The 16,114-nt window shown below is 39.7% G+C and overlaps 1 protein-coding gene across 2 annotated transcripts in view; it reads right to left on the bottom strand.

Annotated features, from left to right (window-relative positions):
- The window catches only part of Lims1 (LIM zinc finger domain containing 1), a 115,104-nt gene that overhangs the window by 76,624 nt on the left and 22,366 nt on the right, over nt 1–16,114 (bottom strand). Inside the window, exon 1 of one of the 2 annotated variants that reach the window (XM_042695428.1) lies at nt 2,249–2,494. The exons of the other annotated variant lie outside the window; for it this stretch is intronic. The gene's annotated coding sequence lies outside the window, so the exon portion shown is untranslated. Of the gene's footprint in view, nt 1–2,248; nt 2,495–16,114 lie in introns of those variants that run through there. 2 annotated transcript variants of the gene reach the window in all.

Here is a 16,114-nt window from a genome sequence, read left to right as displayed (position 1 = left end):
TTTAGAGGAGGTAGGAAGGGCAACAGAACAGAGTGTGAAAAGTGAAGAATGAGGGGGAAAAAAAGAGAGAGAGAAGATTTAAGGTAAAGAAAGGACTTTCTAAACAGAAGCAGTCAGGCAGTGGGAGGTTGGAAAAAACTGCATCTCTTAGAAACTGAGGAAAAACCATGTTTACCAGATGCAATACAGAATGTCATAGCTTTCAATTCTAAGCTCCGGTGGCTCCATATCTTAAAAGAGATATGTATAAGTAGGTGGAGAGGGGAAATATGGCAAGAACAGTTTGGTGATTTCTCAAAAAGTTAAGCATAGGGCTAGGAAGGTGGCTCAGTGGTAGAGTGCTTGCCTTGCATGCATGAAGCCCTGGGTTCGATTTCTTAGCACCATATACACAGAAAAAGTCAGAAGTGGGCGCTGTGGATTAAGCGGCACAGTGCAAGTCTTGGGCTGAAGAGCTCAGGGACAACGCCCAGGCCCAGAGTTCAGGCCCCACAACCGACAAAAAAAACAAAACAAAAAACTTAAACATAGAATTGCATGACTCAGCAGTTCCTGCTCTGGGTATAGGCCCAAAGCACTGAAAACAGGGTCTTAAAAAAGATACCTGCATTCATAGCAGCAGTTTGCCATAGCTCAAAGGTGGAAACAATCTAAGAGTCTTTCAATACCTGAAAGGATAAACAAAATGCTATATGCTTATACAGAATATTCAGCCATAAAGAAATGAAGCCATGAATAGATCTTAAGCAGTTTAGCCAGAAGAAGCAGATAGAATATCATATGTTGTAAGACTGTGGACACATGAAATATCTAGAGTGCGCAAGTGAGAAGTTACTAGAGGTAGGAGCATAAATTGTGAAATTTTGAGAATAGTGGTGATGGTTGCACAAAACATTGTAAATATAGTTAATGCCATGAAGTATACACTTAAAGGTAATTAAAATGACAACTTTATGTGTTTTGTATGATGTACATATTGTCTGTATGTAAAATATTTTAGAGATGCTGGGGTTTGAACTCAGGGCCTAATGTGGTAATTAGACAGTTACTCTAAAACTTGAGCCATGTCCCCCAATACTTTTTGCCTTAATTTTGTTGCTGTTGTTGTTTCTTGTTGTTGTTGTTTTTTCTAATAGTATCCTGATTTTTGTCTAAGGTAACCTCGACTGTGATCCTCCTATTTACAACTTCAGGCATAGCTGGAAAGGCAATTATGTCCCACCAAATACTACTTGATATGTCAATCGCACTAAATTTCTGGTCTCAAACCATGATTCTTCTGACTTCCACCTCCCTCCAAATAGCTGGTTTATATTAAATATATTTTACCACAATAAAAGGAGCCCTTAGCTGATCACCTAAATCCCACTAATTATCTTAAGTACTCCTCATGATTTATGTATTAAATGCTACTGTCATTTACAGTACATTTACTCTGCAACTCAAATATTAAATAAGTTGTTCAATGTTATATAAGAAGCAAATATGACATTATTTCAATATTATACCTCTAAAATCCATGGTATTTGATTTTTTTTTTTTTTTTTTTGCTGGACATGGGACCTGAACTCTGGACCTAGGCGCTGTCCCTCAGCTCTTCAGCTCAAGGTTAGCGCTCTACCACTTGAGCCACAGCGCCACTTCCAACTTTTTCTGCTTATGTGGTGCTGAGGAATCGAACCCAGGACCTCATGCATGCAAGGCAAGCACTCTGCCACTGAGCCACCTTCCCAGCCCTCTTTAAATTTTTTTTAATGTTTTAAATATAAATAGGTTCAATGAATCAGAAACAAATTAGTAAAGTATACCTCTTTACAGTTCTGAAACTATTAAAATAGTAAGACCATAAACAGATGAACTAAATGTTTTAAATTCCTTCCCAGGCTGAAAATAAACTTTGAAGTATGCCCAGATACATACACACAAACATACATGGATATACTCACATATACACATATACATTGTAAACTTCAAGTATTTTTGCAAATATGGGTATAGCTTCCCTTCCATATTCATCTTTGCTTTGAAACCTATAAAATATAGTTGCTCTCATTTGTATTCAATAATTAAATATAAAACTGCCCTTGCAACATGGAGATGATTTTAATTAACACAGATAACAAACTAAAACAAGATCCTTTCTGGTACTGTCTATGAGATTTTATACATACAAACATCTTTTAGGTTTGTTTTAAGTAACTGAGAAAGATCAAATTGAAAATAATTCAATCGAGAGAAGTCACAATACCTGGTGTAAGGCTGGTTTACTGTGTCAGGTACATGTCTCTTCAATTTCCACTCCTTAGTCTGTCACCTTACATACACAGTCGGTAGAGACTCCAAGCCCTCTACGTGTAGTGTCTCTTATGTTCTCTTAACTCAGAACAAAAAAAAAAATCTCCTTTTTGGTACCTCTCTTATTTTAATTCATTCTCACATCAGAGTGTTATCTTCCAAAACGCCTATTTCCTATATTGCATAGTACTTCCTCCTCTTTCTTTTATCTGTTGCCCTGAACTATACTTGAGCCAATGAAACCAAGTTGAGGTTTTCTGATTCCTGTATTTAGTCAAATCATGTGACATGACATGTTACATGATAACCCCACAGTTCTGAAGCAATCAGACAACACCCCTAAGTGTCATAACTCACATCCTGCTAAGTTATTCTATATTCTTTGTGAAGTTAAGGCATTCATCTACAGACTTACTGAAGCATTTTTAATGTGCAGACAACCATTTACAAAAGTAGACAATAACTAATTGGAACAGAAGGTAGTAACCTTCATAAAACCCTAACTTTCATCCCTCTGGATCTTGACAATATACATCTTTATTTGAAGTAACGGAGCTAGTTTATGTCTCCTCTGGATGTCTTAACACTTGGTGCTAAGTAGTCTGCCTTTGTAATATCTTCCAATGGCTTGACTCAGGCCAGCTTAGTGATGCATATCTGCCACGCCAACTCCAGTACAGTCTGCTTAGCATGGGAAACCATCTATCAGACCTAAGATAGGGGCTTCAGAGACCTATCTCTGAGTTTTGGGACTTCACCCAAGTCTACCTCAGAGAATGGGGCTTTACAGAAACCTATCTCCAAGTTTTGGGACTTCACTGAAGTCTACCTTGGAGAATAGGGCTTCTAAGAGGCCTACTCCTGGAAAAAGGCTGGCAAACCCCTGGGAAAGATGTGTTTCTGCCTTTCTTTTCCTCATAAGAGTGCCTATTAATCTTTTACTGTTTCTACTGCTCTTTGTACTTGCTCATTGTCAACGTTCCCTTATTCAAAGCTCTTTCTTAAGAGTGTTGACGACTCCAATATCTGATGAGTGTCTTAAAAATATGACTAACTCACCAGAGTTAAGTGCTACCCTGAAACCCCTCTTATGGAGGTCAGTAGACAAGTTATAAGTAAATATAAAAGTATTGGGGGTTTCACAAAGTCACTTCAGCAGAAGGAATTATTGGTAAGGGATTTACAAGAAGCTGTAGGCTCAGCTAAAACAAAAAGAATGCATGGCAATTGCTGAGATAACTATTTAGGAGAAAGAATTTCCTGCTATTTACAAAGAGACTTGCTAGATCTAGGTCTCCTTGAGGTTTACTATTAAAGAAAAAACAAGAAAGATCATATGGGAAAGTTAAGGCCTCTATAAAGATAGGTAATGGTTAATTGGTGACAAACATCGAAACCCAAACCCATTGTATTCCTTAGAGATAAGCCGGAGACAAGTGCCTATCAGTCGATCAGCTGGTGACCACCCAAAAATGAAGCTATGCAGCAAGATTGTGTAACCTTTTGCCCTTTCTCATGAAGACTTTTTGCTATAAAAGTTTGTTATCCTCTGCATTAAATCACTCTCAGCACTCAGCATCCACTCCTCTTGTGTTGAGTTGTCTGTTTGCCATCTCCCCATCCTATTCCAGGTTCCTCCCCTAGGTGTCCTCCGTCGTCCCGACAGAACCCGGTCCGCGGCAGGTGGCGACCACGAAGGGACTCGAAGCGGGGCACGAAGCAGTCTCTTCAGTCAAGGAACCTTGGGAGGTAAGCATCTCTCTCATTTCATTTCGCCTGGAATAGTAGTCAGAAACTCGTTGGGGTGCTGCAGGCCCCTCAGCTGCGGCTGGGAAAGATAACGAGTAAATCATGGGGAGTTCATCTTCTAAGAATAAGAATAGGTTTGTCTCTATCTTAAAACATATGCTAAAAGCACGAGGCATTAAAATCTCCACAGCAACAGTGAAAAAATTTTATAATTTTGTGTTACAAACTAATCCTTGGTTCCCAGAGGAAGGAAGCCTTTCTCTACAAGATTGGCAAAAAGTAGGACAAGGGATAAAAGAGTTCTACCAAGCTCATGGCTCAGCAGCAGTCCCTATGACAGCTTATTCACTATGGACTCAGATAAGAGATCTTATGGAGGAAAAGACTGAGCTAAAATGCTTAGCCGAGGAAGCAGGTCCCGCAGTCAAAGAAACCTGAGTTAAAGAGTTCCAATCAGTGCCCCAACTATGGCACAATGATGGAAGCTACAAATCTAGATAATAAGGAAAAACCATGTATAGATTTGGATGGAGACGGAGACAATAATACTGAAAAAGTGAAAACGCCTGCACTTCCGTCCACAGGCTTTCAAGCAGCTATGTTAGAGGCAAAAAGGCTCGGTGATACTACGTTCACTTTCCCTGTTATTGACCTAGACCATGGCGCGCCTCAGTGGGAGCCATTATCCTTAAAATTGCTAAAAGAATTACAAACAGCAGTAAAAACTATGGGTCCTTCTGCCCCTTTTACTTTAACAGTCCTTGACTCCATAGCAACTGATTGGCTAACTCCTTATGATTGGTATCAAACTGCAAAATCGGTGCTAACCCCGGGGCAATACGTATTATGGAGAACAGAATATGAGGACCTTGTTAAAGGAGAGGTGCAACGGCGATTATTCACTACTTCAGGCCCTAAGCCTACAGTCTCCATGTTAACTGGTCAGGAGGATTATGCAGACATTAGAAAACAACTTAAACTCTCAAAGGAGATTTTAGAAACCATCACTAAGCTTGCTGTTATGGCCTGGAAAAAGTTACCATCAGGGGAAGGAAAGACCACTGTCCTATCAGGAATTAAGCAACGGCCTGAAGAGCCATATGAGGAATTCATAGCTAGGTTGGAGGAAGCTACTGCAAGAATGTTCCCTCCTTCTGAGGGATCTCAAATGATTATCAAACAATTGGCATGGGAGAATGCTAATACTGTGTGTCAGGAATTAATCAGGCCAGTAAGAAAAACAGGAAGCCTACAAGACTATGTTAAGGCTTGCATAGATGCTTCTCCTGCTATGGTTCAGGGACTTGCGTATGCTGCTGCCATAAAAGAAACGCCTTTTCAAACATATGTGAAAAAGGTAACCAGAGGCTCAGGATATAATCCTGAACAAAGAGTATGTCATAATTGTGGCAAACCAGGCCACGTTCAAAAAGAGTGTAAAGCTCAAAAGCAACAGAAGGGATCAGGAAAAGCACCAAGCTTATGTCCTCGGTGTCAAAAAGGGAACCATTGGAAAAATGAATGTAAATCTAAGTTCTATAAAGACGGAACTCCTCTTCAAGAGGAAACAAAAAACGGACAGAGGGACAACCTCTCAGCCCCTCCCCAAGATAATAAGAAACAATTAGATCATTTGATACAATTTGATGATGATTGGAAAATTGCTGTATTAACTTATACAGGTAAAATAAGCTTTCATATGCCCCAACATCCTTTGTTACGTTTTTATACTGAAACTCCTGTGATATTTCCAAAGGTTGTGGTTACAGAGCCTTTGGGCGGGGCATTAACTATTTTTACAGATGGATCTAGCGGAAAGTCTTTGGTTTATTGCAGTACAAGACCACCATTAATATCTTTTTTTTTTTTTTTGTCGGTCGTGGGGCTTGAACTCTGGGCCTGAGCGCTGTCCCTCAGCTCTTCAGCTCAAGGCGAGCACTCTACCACTTGAGCTACAGCGCCACTTCCGGTTTTCTGGTGGTTTATTGGAGATAGGAGTCTCACGGTCTCTCCTGCCCGGGCTGGCTTTGAACCGCGATCCTCAGATCTCAGCCTCCTGAGTAGCTAGGATTACAGGCGTGAGCCACCAGCGCCCGGCCACCATTAATATCTTATAACCCAACTGTATCTGCACAACAGGCAGAACTTATTGCAGTTCTGCTAGCCTTTCAAAATTATTCAGAGGAGTTTAATCTTTACACAGATTCCCGCTATGTGGTTTCCTTGTTTCCTGCCATTGAAACAGCCCTAGTTACTGGTCAACCTAAAGTTAAAGAATACTTAGTAAGATTACAACAGCTATTACAACAAAGAACGGCAAAGGTATTTGTGGGACACATCAGGGGGCATAGTAATCTCCCTGGACCTTTGTCTCAAGGGAACAAGTTTGCAGACTTATTAACTAAGGGAAGTCATGTAATGTCAGCTTTAGAAGAAGCTCAGGAAAGTCATAATGCTAATGCCTTAAGAAAGATGTTTCAAGTGTCTCGAGAACAGGCAAGACAAATTATCAGGGAATGTGAGGCATGCCCAGAAGTTTTTCATCCACAAAAAATGGGAGTTAATCCTAGAGGCTTAAAGCCTAGAGTGTTGTGGCAAATGGATGTTACCCATGTAACAGAATTTGGGAAACTTGCCTTTGTCCATGTCAGTATAGATACTTATTCTCATGCCATGGTTGCTACAGCCCATTCTGGAGAGGCTGTGAAAGATGTTATTCAACATTTGGTTAAAGCCTTTGTGGACCTAGGAATTCCTAAGGAAATAAAAACAGACAATGGACTAGCATACACCTCCAAAGCTTTTGCAAAATTTTGTGCACAATGGAAAATCGTGCACAAAACAGGGATTCCGTATAATCCACAAGGCCAAGCAATCATAGAACGGGCTCATCAGACTTTAAAAAATCAATTGACAAGAATTAGACAGGGAGGAGGGAAGCAATACTCCCCCCATTACACTCTTAACCATGCTTTGCTGGTCCTTAATCATTTCAATGCTGATGAGCAAGGAATAACCCCGATGATGAGACATTGGGGCATGGAAAAAACTACAACTTTTCCTTTAGTAAAATGGAAGGATCTGCTCACTGGAACCTGGCGTGGGCCAGACGTCCTGTTAACATCTGGGAGAGGCTATGCTTGTGTCTTCCCACAGGATGCAGAATCCCCCATTTGGGTCCCAGACAGACTCATCAGGCCTTTCTCGGGCCCAAAAAAGAGTCAAGAAGAAAGTGAAAATACATCGGGAGAGAAAAACTGGTGCAGAAGATGAAGACTTTCTCTCTATCACTACCGCAGGCGGATTCTACAAAAATCGCTGCACCACCTACATGGGAACAGATTAAAGAATTTTCAGTAGTAATTATTGTAAAAAGACCTGAATATGTAATGCTTCCTGTGAATTTGCATAGTGATCCTTGGTTTGATAATTCTGCTTTGCAAACACTTCGTGTTTTGTATGAACTAATACGACCAAAAAGATTTGTTGCAACATTGATCTTTGGAATTGCTTCCCTTATAGCATTAGTAACCTCGCTTGCTGTATCCACCACTGCGCTAGTACAACAAGTGCATTCGGCACATTTTGTTAATGAGTTAAATAAGAATGTTTCTCTAGCATTAACAGAGCAGCAAATCATTGATCAAAAGTTAGACAGCAAACTAGAGGCTTTGGAGGAAGTAGTCTTAAAGTTAGGGACTGAAGTTAATAATCTTAAAACCCAGCTGACCAGTAGATGTCATCAGTCATTTAAGTATATTTGTGTTACCCCATTGCCTTATAATGACAGCTTAGATTGGGAAGCTACCAAAGTGCATTTACAAGGAATCTGGAAGGACAATAGCTTAACTCATGATATAGGACAGCTACAGGAAGACATCTCAGCCCTTAGTCAAGTTCATTTGGAAACCGCAGGGATAAATTCTTTAGCAGAAGACTTACAGAAAGGATTAAAAAGTCTTAATCCTTTAGATTGGTGGCACTACTTGGTTACATTTGGAGTCATAACACTAATTGCTATATGTATTCTTGTTGTCTTTCCAGTCCTCTTCAAACTAGTCTTCTGCTCCATCTCCTCCATACGAGAAGAAATTTCTCTGGCACATCTAAAAAATAAAAAAGGGGCAAATGCCACACCGACTCCAGTAGAGTCTGCTTAGCATGGGAAACCATCTATCAGACCTAAGATAGGGGCTTCAGAGACCTATCTCTGAGTTTTGGGACTTCACCCAAGTCTACCTCAGAGAATGGGGCTTTACAGAAACCTATCTCCAAGTTTTGGGACTTCACTGAAGTCTACCTTGGAGAATAGGGCTTCTAAGAGGCCTACTCCTGGAAAAAGGCTGGCAAACCCCTGGGAAAGATGTGTTTCTGCCTTTCTTTTCCTCATAAGAGTGCCTATTAATCTTTTACTGTTTCTACTGCTCTTTGTACTTGCTCATTGTCAACGTTCCCTTATTCAAAGCTCTTTCTTAAGAGTGTTGACGACTCCAATATCTGATGAGTGTCTTAAAAATATGACTAACTCACCAGAGTTAAGTGCTACCCTGAAATCCCTCTTATGGAGGCTAGTAGACAAGTTATAAGTAAATATAAAAGTATTGGGGGTTTCACAAAGTCACTTCAGCAGAAGGAATTATTTGTAAGGGATTTACAAGAAGCTGTAGGCTCAGCTAAAACAAAAAGAATGCATGGCAATTGCTGAGATAACTATTTAGGAGAAAGAATTTCCTGCTATTTACTAAGAGACTTGCTAGATCTAGGTCTCCTTGAGGTTTACTATTAAAGAAAAAACAAGAAAGATCGTATGGGAAAGTTAAGGCCTCTATAAAGATAGGTAATGGTTAATTGGTGACAAACATCGAAACCCAAACCCATTGTATTCCTTAGAGATAAGCCGGAGACAAGTGCCTATCAGTTGATCAGCTGGTGACCACCCAAAAATGAAGCCATGCAGCAAGATTGTGTAACCTTTTGCCCTTTCTCATGAAGACTTTTTGCTATAAAAGTTTGTTATCCTCTGCATTAAATCACTCTCAGCACTCAGCATCCACTCCTCTTGTGTTGAGTTGTCTGTTTGCCATCTCCCCATCCTATTCCAGGTTCCTCCTCTAGGTGTCCTCTGTCGTCCCGAAAGAATCCGGTCCGCGGCACATATCAAGCCCTGTTGGCTGAGCAATGGAAACTGTTCCTTCTGCCCCAAATATCCTTGACAAACAGTGCAAAGAGCAAGGGCAATGTGATCAGGCCTCACATAGCCAACTGAATCACCTCCTGAGACTGCTTGATGCCAAGTTTCCATAGAAGAATAAAGAAATCTTTGGTTGAGGCCATGGAAGAACTTGGGACCAATTAATGCAGCTTTTGCTCTTCCATGAATGAAAGTTGGTCACAATTTGGTCTGCTACCACACCCTAACTGGACTTCTCATCTCTATTTTGTTTTTTTTTTTTTTCCCCCCAATCAAACCCAACAGATTTAATCAGCAAATGAGTTCTCCAAATCATTACCTTGATGAAACCCACCAATAGTTTTTTACAGTGTTAGAGATCCATTAAGGTACTCCAGTATTACCTGGCTTCACGTATTTCCCTAAACCCTCATCTCCAGCAGTGACCCACACTGAGAATGCTGCTGACACTGGTTTGGCCTGAAAGGTCTGAGCTTATATTTGTAAGCTTAGCAGGAACATTCTTTCCCACCCATCCCCATCTTGATCAGCACTATCCTCCTCAAAGGCCCTTGACTATGCTCTCACTTACGCTGCAAGAGTTGTTTTATAAACTTCTTTTCTTAACCTCCTAGAGGGAAAGAACTGGATTCTTACTCATCTATGTGTCCCTGTACTTATCTATGGCCTACCTACAAGGCATTTAATAAAGTTTGACTAAACTGAAGCCTGTGGGAAAAGCATTTGTCATTCTTACCTTAGATGAGGAAAACAGAGCAGAGAAACATGACTTTTAAAAGTCACCTAAGGAAAAATCAGTTGCTAAACCAGTTATGTACAACAACATCTCCTTAGATCCTCATTAAAATCATCTTTTTAGAGGGAAGTGTGCCAGAGATTTAATCCAGGTCCTCATATATACTAAGCCTCCACCATAACATGGACCTATACCCCTAGTCCTTACCCAAGGAAAATTCCATGCAAATAACTTATAATGCAAAAACACATTCAGAAAATTATATCTTTTTCTTGAGAGCAGAAGGCTTCAAAGATCTAGGTGTGGTGGAAGCAAGAAACATGTCTTGGTTGTCACTCTTACCCTAGAGCCTGACAAGGAGCTGCCCAGCATGAAAAAATGCACTTTCATACAGATTTAGAGTGAGTCTACTTCTCCCCAGTAGATGGAGCTATAGCTTTGTACACTCTTTAGTCAGGACTAAAGCCCTCGAAAAAGAACCTTATCCCTTGGCTCTTCCATCCTGACTTTCACAAGAAATACAGAAAATCAAGATAAATGTTTTCCAAAGAATACATTCTGAATGGACACACATCTTTTTTTAATTTTTACTTAGGCACTGTCCAATATTCTTCATAACTCTTCCTCTCTGTCCTTTTAAACCACCTGACTTGAGCCAGGCACCGGTAGCTCACACTGTAATCCTAGCTATTCAGGAGACTGAGATCCTCAGATCTGAGGACCTCAGTCTCCTGAGTAGCTAGAATTATAGGTATGCACTACCTGCACAGGGCTTTCTTTTTTGTTTTTAACTAATCAGTCTTGTGAATGTATACTTCATGGCATCTAACATCTCTGGCCCTCGTGTACTTTAGGCTATGGTGCAGTGTCCCTCAGCTTAATCTAGGGTTAGAAAGAATCTGGCCTTTGAATATAAAAGCTGTGAAATCATTTGGTGCGTGATAGGAAAGGGACAGACATGTATGCTTCTCATTGGCAGCCCTTTGCCATCAGCCTAAATTGATCATTTTGGAGGACCCACAAACTGCCAGAATAAAGGTTTCCCTCCCCTGCAACTTTGAAGGAAACAAAAAATGTTCCATGGGTTCCAGGGCTCCCCCTTAGGGTCTCCTACTAGAGACTACAGACTCTAGGATTCCTAGGCAGGCATTCTTACCATTTTGACATTTGAGTCACATCCATCCACTGACCCAGGAGATTTTTAAGGCCATTAAGCTACCACAAAAGCATTGACTAATGCCTCTGAAGAAACCACCTGTCAAGGTTTGAAGTTGTTTATTTAACAAGGTAACAACACTGAATATTACTAAAATTAAAACATAAACTCGAACTAAATTGTTTCCAGAAAACACTACTATGAAACCATAATACTTTTAAAGGGCCCTAAACAGCAGGCCTTTATCCTTCATGCTTCCAGCCCTTGAAGCCTTTCTGAGAAAGTTCCAATTCCCCTGACCCATTCAGACCGAAACTTGCCCTAAGTATAGGAGGAAAAGGGAAAGCAGTTTGCAAATTCCCAAGGCAATCATGTAGGAAGGCTCTGGCATCCTAGGGACATAAAAGCACAGCGACCATGCTGGCAGATAAAACTATGTTAGAGTGAGAATACTCTAATAGCAGAATCTAGATGCCAGGAACAGTTTATTATAGAACTCTGGCTTATGCCCAAATTAAGTTAAATGTGGTCTGCTTTGCATTCCAACTTAAAACTTCAAAACAGAAGGAAAGCTCCATTCCTCTCCTGAAAATTAGCTCTACATGTAAGGAAACACTATTTGCCCAGTGGTTCTAGCCCAATCCAGAATCATGGGAGTCATCTTCAACTGCCTAATCTTTCTAACAAATATTCCAAAGTCCAACTGCAAAGTCCTTTAAGTATGTCACAATTTATTTGCTTTTTTCCCCTGTCTGTAGGCTGTCCCTACTGCTAATAACATTATCTCTCACTGTATTAATGCAATAGCTCACTGGTCTCTGAGCATCCACCCCTTCCAGATCATTACACCTAATCCACTCCTTCGCCAACCTATGACACAGTCTTCTAGTCAGGGTCTTCTGTACACTCCAACTAACATGTTCTAACTATATAGCAGCCACCTACCAAGAGTCTTCATTCTTATCATCTGGCTACAATGATTGGTTATGGTTTCAGCAACAAATCTGAACTAAGCTATCGGCTATTCCTCAAACACATTGGAAGCAGAACACTCTGTAGTTAGAGCTAGTAGAATAAGGGCACAGCTCTGCAAAAACTTCACTAAGTCCTGCCAAAATGCCAGGTAGCAGCTGCCCTACTTATTTGCCTTTTAGCTGTTCTCCCTTTAATTATGGATGCTACCCCACTATTTTCCAATAACTGCCTCTTTAGCTTATTTTTCCATAGTAAATTCTGTTGTTTATGACAAGGAAATTTAAGTAACAGTAACAGCTGACCTGGCTGCCCTAACCCAGCATCTCCAGTTCCCCTCCCTAATTCCCAGGCTCCAAGGCTGCCAGAGATCTCAACATCCTGCTTCCCTTTTGGCCTCTTGCCTTTTGCTCTTCCTCCCTAGAATGCTATCTCTAGATGGTTCCCATTCACACAGGGACTCTTCTACATGTTACTTCCTCTGAAAAATTTCCCAAAGGCTGGACACATTCCCACAGTAATTTGCCTGATTCCTTATTAATCTGGTCCCAAGTAGAAATTGTCTAAAATGGCGATTTTTTTATTCACAACTCCATCCCCACACCTACACCCATTACTAGCAGACTAGGTTCACAGTGAAATTCTCAACTAAATAAACAAACTTGGAAGTTAGAAGTCAACTTAATTCAAATCAGCATTCATGGAATATAAAAGAAATTTTAAAATAAACATAATTCAAAGGACAAGGAGGGAACCAATGCAACAGTGATATTTACAAGACAATATGTTGGAAATAATCTCTACAACTCGGGGTGGGGGTGGGGAATTGAGGGGGTGGGAAAGTGGGAGAAAAATGAGGGGAGAGGTAACAAGTTTGAAAGAAATACACTTATTACCTTACTTATGTAACCAGAACCTTGACAATAAAAAAATAAAACAAAACACATGGTTCAATGGAATACAGAGGCTCTGCACTTAAAATATTAAGTTCATTGCAGTTTAGTATTAATTCACATTCAAAGTCATTTCACTGTGTTCACTTGTGAGTAGTCACTAAGCTACTAAGATTTATGTACCCCTTTCTATGTATTTTATACACCAATAAAAAATACTTAACTTTAGCCAGGCACCAGTGGCTCACACCTGTAATCCTAACTGCTAGGAGGCTGAGATCGGAAGATCGTGGTTCAAAGCCAGCCTGGGCAGAAAAGTCCTCAGGAGACTCTTATCTCCAATTAACCACTCAAAAACCAGAAGTAGAGATGTGGCTCAAAGTGGTAGAACACTATCCTTTAGCAAAAGAGCTCAAGCCCCACGATTTACAAAAAAAAAAAAAAGATTTAAATGTATTTAACATAGTGGAAATCACCATTTTAGATTAGAAATAAGTTCACATAATGAAAACACCATACAGTCATAAACAGTATACTGACTATAAAACTGTAGCCTTAAACTGTACCACTTTCTAGTTTTAACAGCTTAATTCAGTCTTGATTTTGGGACTGGGAACTAAACTCTGGCTGGGGCTCACTATTTGAGTCATGCCTCTTCAGCACTTTTGTTTTTTAGAATAGGGTCTTACTAACTGCTGGGGATAACCTGAAACAATCCTTCTGCTTCCACTTTTCAAGTAGCTGGGATTATAGGCATGTACTACCAATGTGGCTCAAAATTTTTGACATTCAACAAAAAGCATCCATAAAATGGGATAAAAGGTATCAACTAACTCCTGAAGCTTTAAAAAATAAAATAAAATGAGCTGGGCGCCAGTGGCTCACGCCTATAATCCTAAATACTCAGAAGGCCGAGATCTGAGGATCGTGGTTCAAAGCCAGCCCAGGCAAGAAAGTCCATGAGACTCTTATCTCCAATAAACCACCAGAAAACCACAAGTGGCACTGTGGCTCAAGTGCAGAGCACTTGCTTTGAGCTGAAGAGCTGAGGGACAGTGCCCAGGCCCAGTTCAAGCCTCATGAAAGACAAAAAAAAAGAAAGAAAGAAAAGAAAAAGAAATCAAAATTGAAAATTCAAACCTATGGTGTTATTACAAAACTATGAGTCATCTTAGAGCTAGTACTAAACTATAAAAACTCAGATTGGAAAATACAATAGTTTAGCATGAAATTTCATACAAAATTTCATACCAAAAAGTGGTATAGGATAAGTAATCCAGGATGCCAACCTAAAATATAAGACTAAATTTATTCTTGAGGAACAAAGAAAGGATATCCCTACATCATTTCTCTCGGGAACTAAGTTAAAGAATTATTTATACTTGTTGAACTAAAACAAACATTTCTCATACTTCTGAAAGCTGAAATGCTTTTTAAAAGTTCAGCTACAACATTATTTGGTTAAAGGAATCTCAGAGGAAAATATACATACCACTTACTTCATATGGTCAGGATCTTGACACCACCAAGTTATTTAAGTTTAACATTTGAAAAATATTTCAAAATAAAAATACTTCCATTTAAAGAGTATAAAACTGGATATACACATTAGAAATAACAATCAAATTACTTACCAAATGCAAAGAATAAGCTCTGTTAAAAAATAATTTAAGTGAAGACAATATAAATCATAGTTAGAAATTACTGGTAACTTCGAAATTTTCTTATATACTTTACTACAATATCAAAACATGCACAAATGAGCTGGTATGGGGGGAAAAGTGAGCCTGCTAGTTCCCACTTGTAATCCTACCTACTCTGGAGGCTGTGATATGAAGGTTGCAGTCCCACGCCAGCCTGGGCAGTAAAGTCTATGAGACTCTTATCTCCAACTAACCAGCAAAAAGGCAGAAGTAGAACTGGTTCAAGTGGCTGAATGCCAGCCTTGAGCAAAAAAAATTTCAGGTTCGCCCAGAGTTGAAGCCCCAGGACTATCATACCCCACCACCACCACCCCCCACTTTAAAAAAAAAAAACAAATTAAAGCATGAACAATCTTGGACGAACATTTACCAATCACTTGGCAAAAGGGAAGGATATTTGGGGAGGATTTTACTTCTCAGAAAAGTACTTAGGAAGTGAAAATTGGAAGGATTGCAGTTCCAGATTAGCCCAGACAAAAGTTTAAGAGATCTCTATCTATCTCAACAGAAAAAAGATGGTGTGGTAGCATGTATCTATCAGCCTCATGTACAGCAAGAAGTTAAATAGGAAGACTGCAGCCCAGGAGCAGGGAAAAAAGTGAGCTCTAATCACAAATATACCCAAAGCCAAGTCTGAGTTCTGATGGTTCATACCTAGTGTTTACTCAGGAAGCCAAGAACTGAAGATCAATGTTTAAAGCCACCTGGGGCAGACAAACTTGAGAGACTATTATCTCCAATTAAGCAGCAGAAAGCTGAGCTGATTCAAGTAGTAGAGTACTGAGTTCAAGCCCAAGGACCAACAAAATGAATGTATGAATGAATGACATGAACAAGTTGCAGAGTGCCTGCCTAGCAAATTCAAAGCCCTAAGTTCAAACATCATTCCCTAAAAGATGTTTTTAAGATTTTTAAAAAATTTGCTAATCCAAAATACTACAGAAGCTCTAAAAATTATATATAGCATTTTGAAGAACAACTGAGGAAACTTTTTCTCTCTTACAAAATAAAACCTATAATGTTGAAAACTTGGTGTGTGTTAAAATATAAATCATGGACAAATGACTTGCCTAAAATGAATGATTTCCTGAATTTGATCACACACACACACACACACACACACACACACACACACACACACACACACACACACACACACACACACACACACACACACACACACACACACACACACACACACACACACACACACACACACACACACACACACACACACACACACCAAAATAAATAAGCAAACATATTTAGTTAGTAGAAATTAACCTTTGAGCAAATGGAAGTGATAGGCTATCATTATCTACTTCATTACACAAAAACAGAGAGGTAAGCCAACAAATTGAATTATTTCTTTTAATTTCAGTTCAGCATGTAACTGTGACTGTAAAAGGTGTGGCGCAC

This window comes from Dipodomys spectabilis, unplaced genomic scaffold (genome assembly GCF_019054845.1).
Source record: "Dipodomys spectabilis isolate Male_0828 unplaced genomic scaffold, ASM1905484v1 ptg000187l, whole genome shotgun sequence".
In the NCBI taxonomy this organism is placed as follows: domain Eukaryota; kingdom Metazoa; phylum Chordata; class Mammalia; order Rodentia; family Heteromyidae; genus Dipodomys; species Dipodomys spectabilis.
Note: the sequence above shows the minus strand (reverse complement) of the source record. Positions and strands in the feature narration are given on the sequence as shown.